General features: G+C 48.2%; 1 protein-coding gene across 3 annotated transcripts in view; it reads right to left on the bottom strand.

The window, feature by feature from the left end:
* FRMPD1 (FERM and PDZ domain containing 1) overlaps positions 1-12,657 on the bottom strand; it is a 143,274-nt gene that overhangs the window by 81,651 nt on the left and 48,966 nt on the right. The window contains exon 1 of one of the 3 annotated variants that reach the window (XM_019454449.2): positions 7,179-7,283. The exons of 1 other annotated variant lie outside the window; for it this stretch is intronic. The gene's annotated coding sequence lies outside the window, so the exon portion shown is untranslated. Of the gene's footprint in view, positions 1-6,709; positions 7,156-7,178; positions 7,284-12,657 lie in introns of those variants that run through there. One more of the 3 variants, XM_019454452.2, reaches the window with a different exon arrangement.

Genomic DNA, 12,657 nt, shown 5'->3' with positions numbered 1-12,657 from the left:
TTTCTAATAATCAGAGCCAACTGACAATGGAATAGAAATGCCTCGAGGATTGGCAGGTCCAAGCAGAGAGAGGCTGGGTGCACTAGGGGAATTCCTGCACCAGAAAAAGCTCTACTCGATCATCTCCGGAGTTGGCAACCCTGTTTGAAGTCTATGACTATTAGTTAAAGTATCCTGTAAAATATTTTGCATGAGTCTGGATTTTCAGCATACAGGCAGGGAGTGCTCTCACTGAGGAACTTATTTACACAGCTTTTGTTTAAAACAAACAAACAAACAAAAAACTAAGTACTGCAACTAACCAGAAATGAGCTCAGAAAAAAAATCGTTCCTCCTGCTCCTCTATGCTAATATCTCCAACTCCCAGGAAGGAAGAAAGAGGGAGAGCATATTTCTCCATACGGACATCACCCTTTAACCTCACCAGGAACCAACAGCATATGCTCCAGTACCAGGGGAACTTTGGGCTTGATGTCCTTCTCCAGGGAAAACCAGAGAGAACAGAGACTGTTTATTTTAATCATTGCTTTTCCTTTTGCATTCTTCCGAATTCTACATTTGGAACAAAGAAAACAACAAAGCAGTAACTCAGAAGTATACCTATGTTGATGCTCAAAACTTAGCCTTGGAGAGGTTTTTTATGGGGGGGGGTGGTATTGTTATCACTGGTTGTAACAAGTGCTAGCCTACACCCCACATTCTGGATACGCATAGAACAGGAAGCACGGCATTTCTCATCTGCCTGCACATCTGTCTTCTCTTAAGTCAAAATCTCAGAGAACTAAGCACTGTTGCATCCGGGTGAATTCCTCTGAAGCTCTTTCCGTTCAGCATTTTGAAAATTTGCCATGTTACCCTTCTACTGAAATGGCTGAGCTTTTCAGATCATTCCTCAAGAGAGGTCAAAAGAATAGACTCATATTTTTAGATTTGCCACCATCTCTTTTCTAGCCTGTAATTAGTGGTTTTTTTTTTTTCTCTTTTTCTAAAAGAACCAGTGTTAAGCACACACATCATTCATCAGCCAGCTTGTGAAATGACTGGAAGCCCAAACCATTTCTAACCACTGGCAAAAAAGGGTCTCCAAACGTCAGGTGGGTCCCTGAAAATACTGTGTCACTTCAGTGAAATTAATGACTACCTCCCTCATGTCGACTGGCCAAGCACCAAATAGGGCTTCCCATTGTCCTTCAGGCAGATAGTTCATTACTTTTAAAACCCTCATATTTGCAGAGCTGCATAATGTAATCTGTACTTACCAAAACAAATTTAAGACAGCATTATTCTGCTTCTGTGAATGCATATTAAGTTTGGTGCATGTCTTAAGACTACAGTGGAAATATAGCTACAACAGCTATGCATAAATCAAAATTTTATATACTGAATGGTGTTAAATACACAGGCATGTTTGGTATTTGAAAGCTTTCTGTACCAGATCTTTCGGTATGGTGGAGAATCCTTTCATAATATAAATAGTGCTCAATTTATCTAGCTTGAAGGTTCATTTTTTACATCATATATTTATTAAAAATAGGCCATATTAGAAAGCTACATTCAAAATTCAGACTCCTGTTTGAGGTTACATCAACTCTTCATCAAATGAAGGATCCACATTTTAAGGCAGCAGAATGCCTCAAGAGGGTTCATCTGGGGACCACAAGCCCTGAGCATCAGCATCGCATTTCTGGCATGACTCAAACCATTTCAGATCTCAGGAAAATCACAGGCTTTTGTCAGTCCAGTACAGCAAACACATATGAAGCTTGCACAAGGGCTAAGCTCTGTGAGAAGGGCTGTGGAGTGGAGGTAAGAGGGACATTGTGCCTGTCCTTTCAGGGACTTCTCATGGCCATGGCCACCTGCACAAATGACTGCACATAAAATCCTCCACGGTTGACGGTAACAGCTTCCCCACGAGAGATACTAAATGCAGTGAGAGATCAGGGGCAGATAAGAGCTCTGGGAGGAGGGGATCCGGAAGACAGCTGAGCTGGGCCCTCAGGCGTGGGCACGACCACCTGGGCTGAGGTACCTGTTAGGGAGGGGCCAGGTGGAGAGGCAAAGGCCTGGAGACCTGGGGGTGAGATTAAGTGTGGAGGACCTGGTGAGGGAGGAGGGGCACTAAGAGAATAGATGGAGACAGCCTGGGGCACCTGGGTGGCTCGGTTAGTTGAATGGTTTAGCGGTTTAGCAGCTGAGTCTTGTTTTCGGCTCAGGTCATGATCCCGGGGTGGTGAGATCAAGCACCATGTCAGGGCAGGAGGGAGGCATCCCCAGTGCTGACCATGGAGCCTGCTTGAGATTCTGTCTTTCTCTCTCTCCCTCTGTCCCTCTCCCCCATTCACACACACTCTTTCTCTCTCAAATTAGAGAATTTAAAAAAAAAAAAAAAAAGATGGCGGGACGCCTGGGTGGCTCAGGCAGTTAAGCGTCCAACTTCGGCTCAGGACATGATCTCCTGGTTCGTTAGCTCAAGCCCCTCATCGGGCTGTGTGTTGACAGTGTGGAGGCTGCTTGGGACGCTCTCTCTCTTCCTTTCTCTACCCTCCCCGACTTGTACTCTATTTCTCTCTTCTCTCAAAATAATAAATAAACTTAAAAAAAAAAAAAAGGATGGAGACAACCCATCGTGTCCGCCAGGCTGAGGACTGTGGACTTCATTATCCGTATACGAGGGACCCCCAGGAGGTCCCTGGGCCATACTTTAGACAAAACAGAAGTCCAACATTCAGAGAGAGAATAGAAAGGCGGAGACATGTTTGAGAGAGATTTTGCAAGTAAAAACAACAGGGCTTGGTGAGTGACTGGATTTCAGTCAAGAGGGATCAAGGGAGAGAGTGAGGTCACAGGTGACTATGTGCCCCTGCTACGCAATTTCCAGCATGGGAGTGGGGGGGAGGACACTGGCCAGGGGGCATCTCACAGCGGGGACGGTGGGGGGCAAGGCTGGCTTTGGCGACACCACTCATGCTTCTCCTTAGCACATCAGTGAGCACTCCAGGGGCACTACTCTTCAGGGCTCGCAGTAAGAGGAGATGGGGGAAAGGGAGAAGAGGTGAGGGAGGAGGGACACAGAGGAAAGGAGGAAGGGACAGGAGAGGGAGGGTAAGAAAAGGAAAGAGAGATGAAAAGAGGGAGGCAGAGAGATCCTGAAGAAGTGGCTCTACAGCAGGATGTTCCCAAAGCAGTGGCCACGTTGCCACTCTGGTCCTGGTTTTGCAGGAAAGTGCTGTGGCTAGGTATTCCTCTTTTCAGAACTCCTAAAACATAGTTTTGTTTTGTTTAATTTTTTAAAAGTTTTAGAGAGAGGGAGAGAGAGAAGCCCAAGTAGGCTCTGCATTGTCAACACAGAGCCTGATAGCAGGGCTCGAACTCACAAACTGTGAGATCATGACCTCAGCCAAGATCAAGAGTCAGGTGCCCAACCAACCGAACCACCCAGGTGCCCCAAGGACTGTTAATACATAGTTTGTATTGAAGGCAACCTCTCTGGAGTCTCCCAAGAACTGAGGGGGTAATATCTACGCACACGGCCTATCTAGTCCGAGAACACACCAAGCTTTTCAGGCTTCTGGGGCTTTGCATTTCCCATTCCCCTCACCGCCACCCCACCCTCTTAACTTTCATCCAGTGTTTGCTACATATCTGGCACTATTTCAAGTACATTACATATATCAACTCATTGAATCCCCAAACAACTCTTTCAAGTAGGATTATTATGCCCAGTTTACAGATGAAGAAACTGAAGTCCATAAGATTAAATAACATGACTATGGAATATATTTAGTTGGCAGGGGGGCCAGTATTCAAATCCAGGCGTTGTGGCCGGGCGTCTACAATCTCATACCAAAGCCAGGTTGCCTCGTCCTGAGCCAGATGGCACCCCCACCCCCCTCAGCTCTAGTCCCAACTGACTCCTTCTCTCCTTTAGTTCCTAGTGACTCAGACAGGCCTTCCTCCGTCACCCCCATCACCTTCTCTCACATTACCCTGTTCATTTCCTTCCCAGCCCTTAGCCAACCTGTAATTATTTATGTATTTACTTGATTATTATGTGTCTCCTACTAGGAAATAAACTCCAGGAACACAAGAGTCTTCCCTTTTGTTCCAGTGTATTCCTGGGGCACCTAGAATAGTTCTCTGGCACAGAGAAGGTATTCCACAAATAACTGTTGCATGAACAAATGAAGGGCAGTATAATGGCTGCTAAGTGGTATACATAGGTTCACAAAGTATCGCAATGTCGTTCTTCACCCTCCTGTCCTAGTCTCCTTCCTTGGCTCCTACAGACCCCTAGCAACCCACACTAAGGCAGATGGGAGCCGGTGCCTGGTTCCCAGCATATATGGACAATGCTGATGTATTTATAACCGTGCCTGACTGTCAACCTCCCCCCCCCCCACCCCAGGTCCTTGAGCACATAGTGATAAGCTTGTGGGAGGCAGGGATTGCATGTTCTGATTAACCTATCTGTGGCCTCCCACCACCTAACAGTATTTATAGGGCATTGTCTGCTGTTGATGTCGGTGTATGATCTGAGCACCCCCCCAAATAACAAAAAGCCCCTGCCCTTGAATCAGGAGGTCCCCTGAATACAAATCATATTGTTACAGGAACTCCAGTCTGATGGTGAGGTTCCAAGTCAATACACACGCTAAAACAAAAGGCACTATTTATACACTTCAGTGGTGTCTACCAACACTTATGGAGCTTGCCCATGAACACTTTAGTAAAAGAAACCATTATCAAATACCTATTGTTACGCAAACACTGTTAGGCACTTTATACATGATCTCATTTAACCCTGTGCATTGGAATTACTCTTATTCCCCTTTTACAGATGAGAAAAGTGAGGTTCAGAGGCCCAATATCCCCCCAACAAGTGTGGATTCAAGCCCAGGTTCCGATTCTCCTGAACCTCTTCCCACTATCCTCTGAAGTTTTCTGCCTTCTCCCTGCTTCCACCAGACCTGCTGTCCTCCATCTGGGCCCCGGGCTCTCCTGACTCATACCAGTCCCTTGACCTAAAATGGCCTTTCCACTTGTCACCACCTGTTGAAATCCTCTTCCCCCTCCCACCTCCCGTGGTACTGTCTACCTCATTGTCTCCAGTGAGAATCCCCTCCTCAATGTTCGTGAGGTCCCCAGTAAGAACTCCCAAAATGTGGAGCGTCTGGGTGGCTCAGCAGGTTGAGCATCTGACTCTTGATTCCGGCTCAGGTCCTGGTCTCATGGTTCATGGGATCACATCCAGCTCCACCCTGATGGTGTGGATCCTGCTTGGGATTCTCCCTCTCTGCCCCTATGTGTGCATGTGCTCTCTCTCTCAAAATAAGTAAACATTTAACAAAAATAAGAAAGAACTCCCAGAATGGCCTGTGGTATGTTCCTCTTTCTTCCTCACTAGACCCTGAGCTCCTTGAGGGGAGGGCCTACTGGTATTTTCCTGTTTCTTCCTGAACGAGTGGTGAGAAAGTGCTTGCCAACCCACTGAAGAAGGAAGAGGGAAAAGACTCGTGCGATTCTAATGTATCTGAGTGATCAAAGGCTCTGGACAAATTAGCTTCAGCTACACAGCATGGCTGGGAAAAGGCAAACCTATGTACCACAACTCTGCTGTTTCCCTGCCCCAGTCACAAAGCACACTCTTACCAGTCCTCTGATTTCATAAAGCTTGAAACTTAAAACCGGGAAGCCTAGGAAGGAAATAAAATAATAAAATCACTTCCACAAGAATCCTTTGGTAGTAATGGATTTCACCCACACCCTGGGGAGATGCTAACTGCAGCACAAGGGGGACAGAAGATGGGCCAAAAGAACAAAGCTCACCTCTAGGACATCAGTTAACTACCTCACAGTTGTTCTGCTGTGGCTGCACCAGAATGCACTTGTCCTGGAAAACATGTACTTGCCAAACCGTAGGCCTCTCCAAGTATGCCTGTGTTGAACACCCAGCAAGGAATGCCTGATTTAGAGTGACTTTCTATATCATCTTGATTGGAAAACATCTCACCCATCACTTTAGAAACAAGTAGATGCTGGCCTCTATGTCAGGACCCCTAGAACAGTGCATTTTTACCCCTGGAACAACTATTTTGAGGTTTTAACAAAAATAACCGACTCACAAACAGAAACGCTTCCTGATCTATAAGCCACTCTGAAAACAAATCATTATTCTGTTGAATATTTTATGATGGTCCAAAGCACTGACGGAGGGAAGGCCAGCATTCACCAATCCTTGCCATGTCTATTTCGGGACTCCCAAAGCACCGTGCAAATCCCTTTATTTTCTAAACTCCCATTTGCAAGTGCTGGGTGTATGTTTCCTCTCTACCCAATATTTCCTCTACCCAAACTAACCCTAAATAGACCTGGTAGATTCCACCTCTCCAAAGTTTACAGCAGAAGGACAGCAAGGATCATGTAGTGCATATTCCTCCCTCCCCACTTGTAGGTGGCAAAACTACTAGGGGGACTTGCCCAAGGTCACACAGTCAGTGGATGGCAGAGGGGCCACCAAAAGCCAGGGCCCGGACTCTAAGCTCCAGCAGCGTCCTCTTCCCAGACACTGACTTAACACCCCTCACAAAGCTCAGCCCAAACTTCTGCCGGCTAGCGATGTGACGCCCCCTCACCCAGACTGACTTCTGTGGGTTCCACCCCACAAGGAGCCCTGGAGCTGAGACACTTAGGGGTACCCCTGACTCACAAAACGGCAAGACAGAAGTGTGCTTCAGATGATCATCCTGGCGAACCCCTCCTGGTCCAGGTGTGGCCGTCGAAACGGGGCAGGACTGGCTGGTCTGAGGTCACTCAGAAAGTTGGCGCTAGCGGTGGCCGCACCTGAATCCAGGTCTCCCGCCACCCGGTTTGCCGCTCTTTGCACTACCCCATGCACGTCTCAAAAACTTAAGCAACACATTGATGCTGGGGCAGATTTAACCGTTGCACGCCCTGAGCGAACCCGCGGACGCGCCCCCCACCGGGATGGGACACGAGGACTGGAGCCGGGCGCAGGTCAGCCGGGGGCGATGGTGCAAGCAGAGCGCACGGCGGAGGGCGGCGCGGAGGAAGCCGAGGGGCAGGCAGCCTGCAGCTACCGGAGGCGCAGGCCCGGGGCGTAGGGACCGTCAGTCCCCCCCTCCCAAAACTTTGCGGCGCCGGGACCTCGCCCTTACCTGCAGAGGAGGCGCCGCCCGCGCGGACGCGGACCCGAAGAGCTGACGCTTTCGGCGAGGGGCGGCCCCGCCCGGCGGCGGGCACGGACGCGGGCAAGGCTCGGGCAGCGGCTCGGCTCGGGCTCGGCTCGGGCTCCGCCTCCCGCGCCGCGGCTGCAGCCGGAGGGGGGGCGCAGGGCCCGGCCGCGCCCGCGCCGTCTGGCCGCGGCAGGTGCTGAGGCTGCAGCTGCGGGGCCGCCAGCTGCCGGCGCCGCGACCCCCGCCCCGGGGGAGGAGCCCCGCGCGCCGCCTCCGCGGGCCCGGGAGGTCCCGGCCCGCCGCAGTGGGCGGTCCCGCTCCCACCCGGGCCTGCCTCCGCCGGCCTTCCCCGGCTCCCCACCGAGGCACGCAACGTCCGCCGAGTACCCACGGGGAGACTGAGGCCGGGAGAGGAAAGGGGCTCCCCCAAGGTCACCCGGTCCGCCGGCGGCGGGGCCAGACTGGAACCTAGAAGAGTCCCAAGGAACGACCGCCTGCTCACTCCACCCTCCCCCTGACTGTCACACTCCAAGGCTTTTCGAAGAACTCCAGCTACGTGGGACTCTGGGGAATGCAGATGGCCCCAACTTCGCCCTCCTCTCAACAGGCTCCCGGGCTGCGGGGAGATGGAAGAAGTGGACCCACTTTGGCACTACGGCCTTCCTTCTCTGCCTCTAAATTCCTTCAGCGACGGAGCATTGGGGTCCCTTAGCTTTCCCGAGGCTCACTAACTACTCCTGCGTGGTCTCCTTTGAGGGCTCCTCACACCCCAAAGCCCTGAAATGCCGCGATGCCTAGGACTCTGCACTCAGCCCTCTTCCGACTCCCTGGGCCATCTTACCCACTGCTCTGGTTCTGGCCCTACACCTGTCTGTCCATCCCACCCAAATGCATGCCTCTGTCCAAGAACTCTTTTCCCTGCTGACGAATCTACCTAGCACCTACTAGGTCCCTACCCCGTGTTAGACCCTGGAGATACAGCTTCGAATAAAGCACTATCCCTGCCCTCAGGAATGCACTAATGGGCTGTTAATACAGAGCAGCTCTTAGAGTAATAGTGTGATCCCAGGGTCCCAAGCGGGGCACCTGCATTGGCTGAGCAAGGGAAGAAGGCCTCCTGGAGAGGATGCCCTCTATACAGAAACCCGGAAAGGCCGAAGAGGTGGCCGGTGACAGGGAGGAGTGTGGAGAGAGCTTTCTAGGCAGAGGCCACAGGAACAAAGACCCAAAGATGAGAGGGAGCCCCTTGAGGGAAGGGAAGGGGCAGAGAGCTGAAGCATGAGAGGTAGTTTTGAGTGGGGAAGGGGCACCATCAGATTGGTATATAGATCAATCTGGTGATGGAATGGAGCACAAATGTAAGTGAATTAAGTGTGTCCTTCATCAAATTAAAACTAAAAATGGGGATGGCGGAGTGGCTCAGTCGGGTGAGCATCTGACTTCAGCTCAGGTCATGATCTCGCAGCTTGTGAGTTTGAGCCCCGACGGCTCTCAGCTGTCAGCACGGAGCCCACTTCAGATCCTCTGTCCCCCTCTCTCTCTGCCCCTCCCCTGCTCACTCTCTCTGTCTTTCTCAAAATACACTTCAAAGTTTTTTCAAAACTAAAAACAAACAAACAAACAAACAAAAAAAAGACAAAAACAAAAATAGCACTACAGCCTACCTGGCCTAAATGAAGAAAGGCAGTCCATCACCTGCCTCCTGTATATCTTTTACTTCCAAATCCAGGCTTCTATTCAAAACCTCTCTCCTCAGAGGCTCCCTCTTGGAAAGGCCTCCTAGCTACCTACACCCAAAGATCTCTTTTCTCTCAGTGCTCCAGCCCCTCTGTCACCCAGATCCATGGGCTGAGTTACCCTTCACTCCTTGGGGTCTGCTTCCCCGATCTGTCTCCACTCTAGGGACAGTGTACCGAATTCTGCCTTGGGATAAGCATCATTAGGGGAAGTGGACAGAAAATGGAAAATTCTAAAGCCGTGGTGGAAATAAAGTAAGCTTCTAAAAACCTAAGTGTTGTACCTGTCCACATTATTTCTTAACGACTCCATGCAAATCTATCTCTAAAGACAGTTTAATTTTTTTAATGATGTGTTGTAGATAAAGATTAATAACCAAATTACTCTCCCTAATGCAGATTAAAGACTGAAGAGGTCACTTGTCAAGAAAGGAAAATAAAAACTCAACCCCCTTGTCCAGCAAGTACAGATTTTGCCCATGGAATTTTGTCCTGTCCCTCTCTATTTCCTAGCTGCCCATGCCAGAAGTATCTTCCTCTTCAGGAGCTTTATGTACCTAATGTGTAAACACTTTTCACCCATGGCACCTGGGTCCCCGTTCTGCCTTGGTTCCCATTCTGATCGCTTTTCTCCCTCAGCTTTCCTTGTCCGCTGGCTGTTTAAATGCCAAGGTTCCTCATGTCCCCTCTTGGTCTCTTTTGTCTCTTCTCTCTAACTGAGCAATTCTGTCCGATGCATGGTTCAGTCCAGACCTTATTCTGTGCTCCAAACCCAGAGGCATAATTGCCAACGGAACATCTCCTGAATCCTCCTCAGGTGCCCCAGTCTCAAAGGAGCCAAAACCAAACTCTCGCCTTTCCCCTAAATTACCCCTTTTATATTGCTTCCATTCCTCAACTGGCAGTGGCACTTACACCAAAACCCAGGGGATATTCTAGACTCTTCCCTCTTCATGGCCCTCATACCCTGCTGGTCGCTAAGTCCAGTCAACTCTGTCTCCATAGCATCCCTTCCACACGTCTCCTCCTCTTCATCTTGCCCGCTCCCTGTGCCTTACTCAGTTGGAGCCTCACCATTTCTTGGCGAAGCTGTAGTAAATGCCTCTAATCTTGCCTATTTGCAATTCATCTTCCACATGCTGCCAGGGATCCCTTTTTTAAAAGTTTATTTATTGATCTTGAGAGAGAGAGCATGCGCACAAGTGGACAGAGAGAGAGAGGGAGACAGAGAGAATCCCAAGCAGGCTCTTCATGGGGCTTGAATTCAAGAACTGCGAGATCATGACCTGAGTCGTAGTTGGACAATTAACTGACTGAGCCACCCAGGTCCCCCTGCCAGGGATCTTTTTTAAACCAGGAATCAGACAAGTCCCTCTCCTGCTCAAGATACCTCGACTGTTTCTTCTTGACCTATGACAAGCCCCTAACTGCTTAGCATGGCATGCAGCCCTCAGTAATCTGACCTGTTCCAGCTACAGCCCCATTTAGACATCACCCTATACTTCACACCAAATACCTCTTGTTCCTAGGCACATCATATTTTACAATAGTAAAAATAGCTACAATTTATTAACTTACTACGGTGTGTCAGGCACCGTGTTAAGTGCTTTACACACAACATTTCATGTAAGGAAAGACGTGAAGCATAGCGCTAAACAATACCATCTCAAGCCAAACCGCCTCTCTTCAAATCCCAGCCCAGCCACTTGTTAACCGGTGTAAGCACGGGAAAGCTCCACACCCTCTCAGTTCCAGGTTTCTCCCTCTGCAAACGTAGCGGAAGAAGAACAACCGAGAGTGACTAGGGGTAAAACAGTGCTCACTCCCTGCTGGCCGGCACTTAGTCACGCTTATAAACAGTGTATGCAGTGAGGGCTGCCATGCTCCTTTTTCACAGAAGGAAACTGAGGCCCTAGGAAGTGCAGTCATTCACCTAAGACCAGAAGCCCTGCAGTAGCGGTGCTGGGCCTCACCTGGGATTCTAAATCCCCCACAGCTAAGTGCTTTGCATAAGCTATTGGCTCACTCTGGGACGCTTCCTGGTTTCCCGTTTGTTTCCTCCCTTTACTGCAACTTGCCAGACAGATTCTTCCTCCTTTAAACCCCGGTCAAAAGTATCTTCTCTATGAGGTCTTCCCAGTACCTCCTGTGTGCCTGTGCTGCACTTGGGCGATTCTTCAAATAAAACGCCAAGTGCCCCACATTACAATGATTTATTCACATGTGCGTCTTCTTGAAGCCTACTTGAGAAAGACAATTACCTTATTTATTTTTGTCTTCCTAGAACTCTATAGATATTTGTTGAATGAATAAATAAATCAATGAATAAAACATACATAAGATTCTCAAAGGAACTTTACCCTAACAGCTGTCATTTCAATCTAGATCACTTTTAATCTCTGTTTCTGTCACTGTCAAGTCATTTTTGGTGAGAGAATACCATCAAATGATCTGATATTAATATAGAGCAAGATACAGCACGACTGAAATCTCTCATATGGCTATTTGATCACGCCTTGTCCTTCTCAGATGTCTCTCCTTTTTTAGTGACACTATGTAATAACCCATAATGAGAAGCTGTGTTGCATCCTAATGAGACTTCCTGACTAAAACATCTGAGGTTTGAATTTATTTCCCATAAGTACCATTTCAGCTAAAAGTTTTGCTTTCTCCACAGCATGAGCGTGTCATTTGTTACTGGCTAAGTGCCCATACCTTCCCTTTATCCGTATTAATCTCCTTTGCATCCAAATACTTCTGAGAGCTGACTTAATAGTTAGCTTTTCTATATAATTTCCTTCTTCGAATGCCTAACTCTTCCTGACTTCATATCTATTGTTCCCAAAATAGAATAGTTTACTGCTTCAAATTTTAGCTTTACTGTCTGTGGTGATTGAAGACAGTTTTTGCTCCTCCTCAGAATGATTGAATTCCATAAGGCTAAAAAAATTGTTTTAAACCTGCTGCTGTCACTTTGTATGGAGTAGTGTCTTTAAAGTAGACGTTAGAAACTTTTATTTGGTATACCAGTACATTGGTACAATACATTGGCAATTTTAATGCTGTCATATCAAATTACCGAGAAGCAGTGCAGGTGAAAAAATGAATAATGGTCTGGGAGGCAGGAAAAAACAAAAACAAAAAGGATTCTAGTACTGTTCTGCCCGTTGCCCAAATCCCCTCAATCTTCAGGCTACAGAAGAAAGGAGAAGTGAGACAGAATGACCTTCAAGGTTTCTTTCAGATCTAAAATGACATGGTTCCTGCAATACCTATCAAAATAACACCAGCATTCTTCACAAAGCTAGAACAAACAATCCTAAAATTTGTATGGAACCAGAAAAGACCCCAAACAGCCAAAGTGATCTTGAAAAAGAAAACCGAAGCTGGAGTCACCACAATCCCAGTCTTCAAGCTGTATTACAAAGCTGTAATCATCAAGACAGTATGGTACTGGCACAAAAACAGACACTCAGATCAATGGAACCCAGAATCAAGAGAACCCAGAAACGGACCCACAAACATACGGTCAACTAATCTTTGACAAAGCAGGAAAGAATATCCAATGGAAGAAAGACAGTCTCTTCAGCAAGTGGTGCTGGGAAAACTGGACAGCGACATGCAGAAGAATGAACCTGAACCACTTTCTTACACCATACACAAAAATAAACTCAAAATGGATGAAAGGCTTAAATGTAAGACAGGAAGCCATCAAAATCCTTGAG

The sequence above is a fragment of the Panthera pardus genome, unplaced genomic scaffold (genome assembly GCF_024362965.1).
Source record: "Panthera pardus isolate Hobbes unplaced genomic scaffold, ASM2436296v1 HiC_scaffold_20, whole genome shotgun sequence".
Lineage (NCBI taxonomy): Eukaryota > Metazoa > Chordata > Mammalia > Carnivora > Felidae > Panthera > Panthera pardus.
The sequence above is the reverse complement of the archived record's forward strand: the minus strand, read 5'-3'. Positions and strand labels throughout refer to the sequence as shown.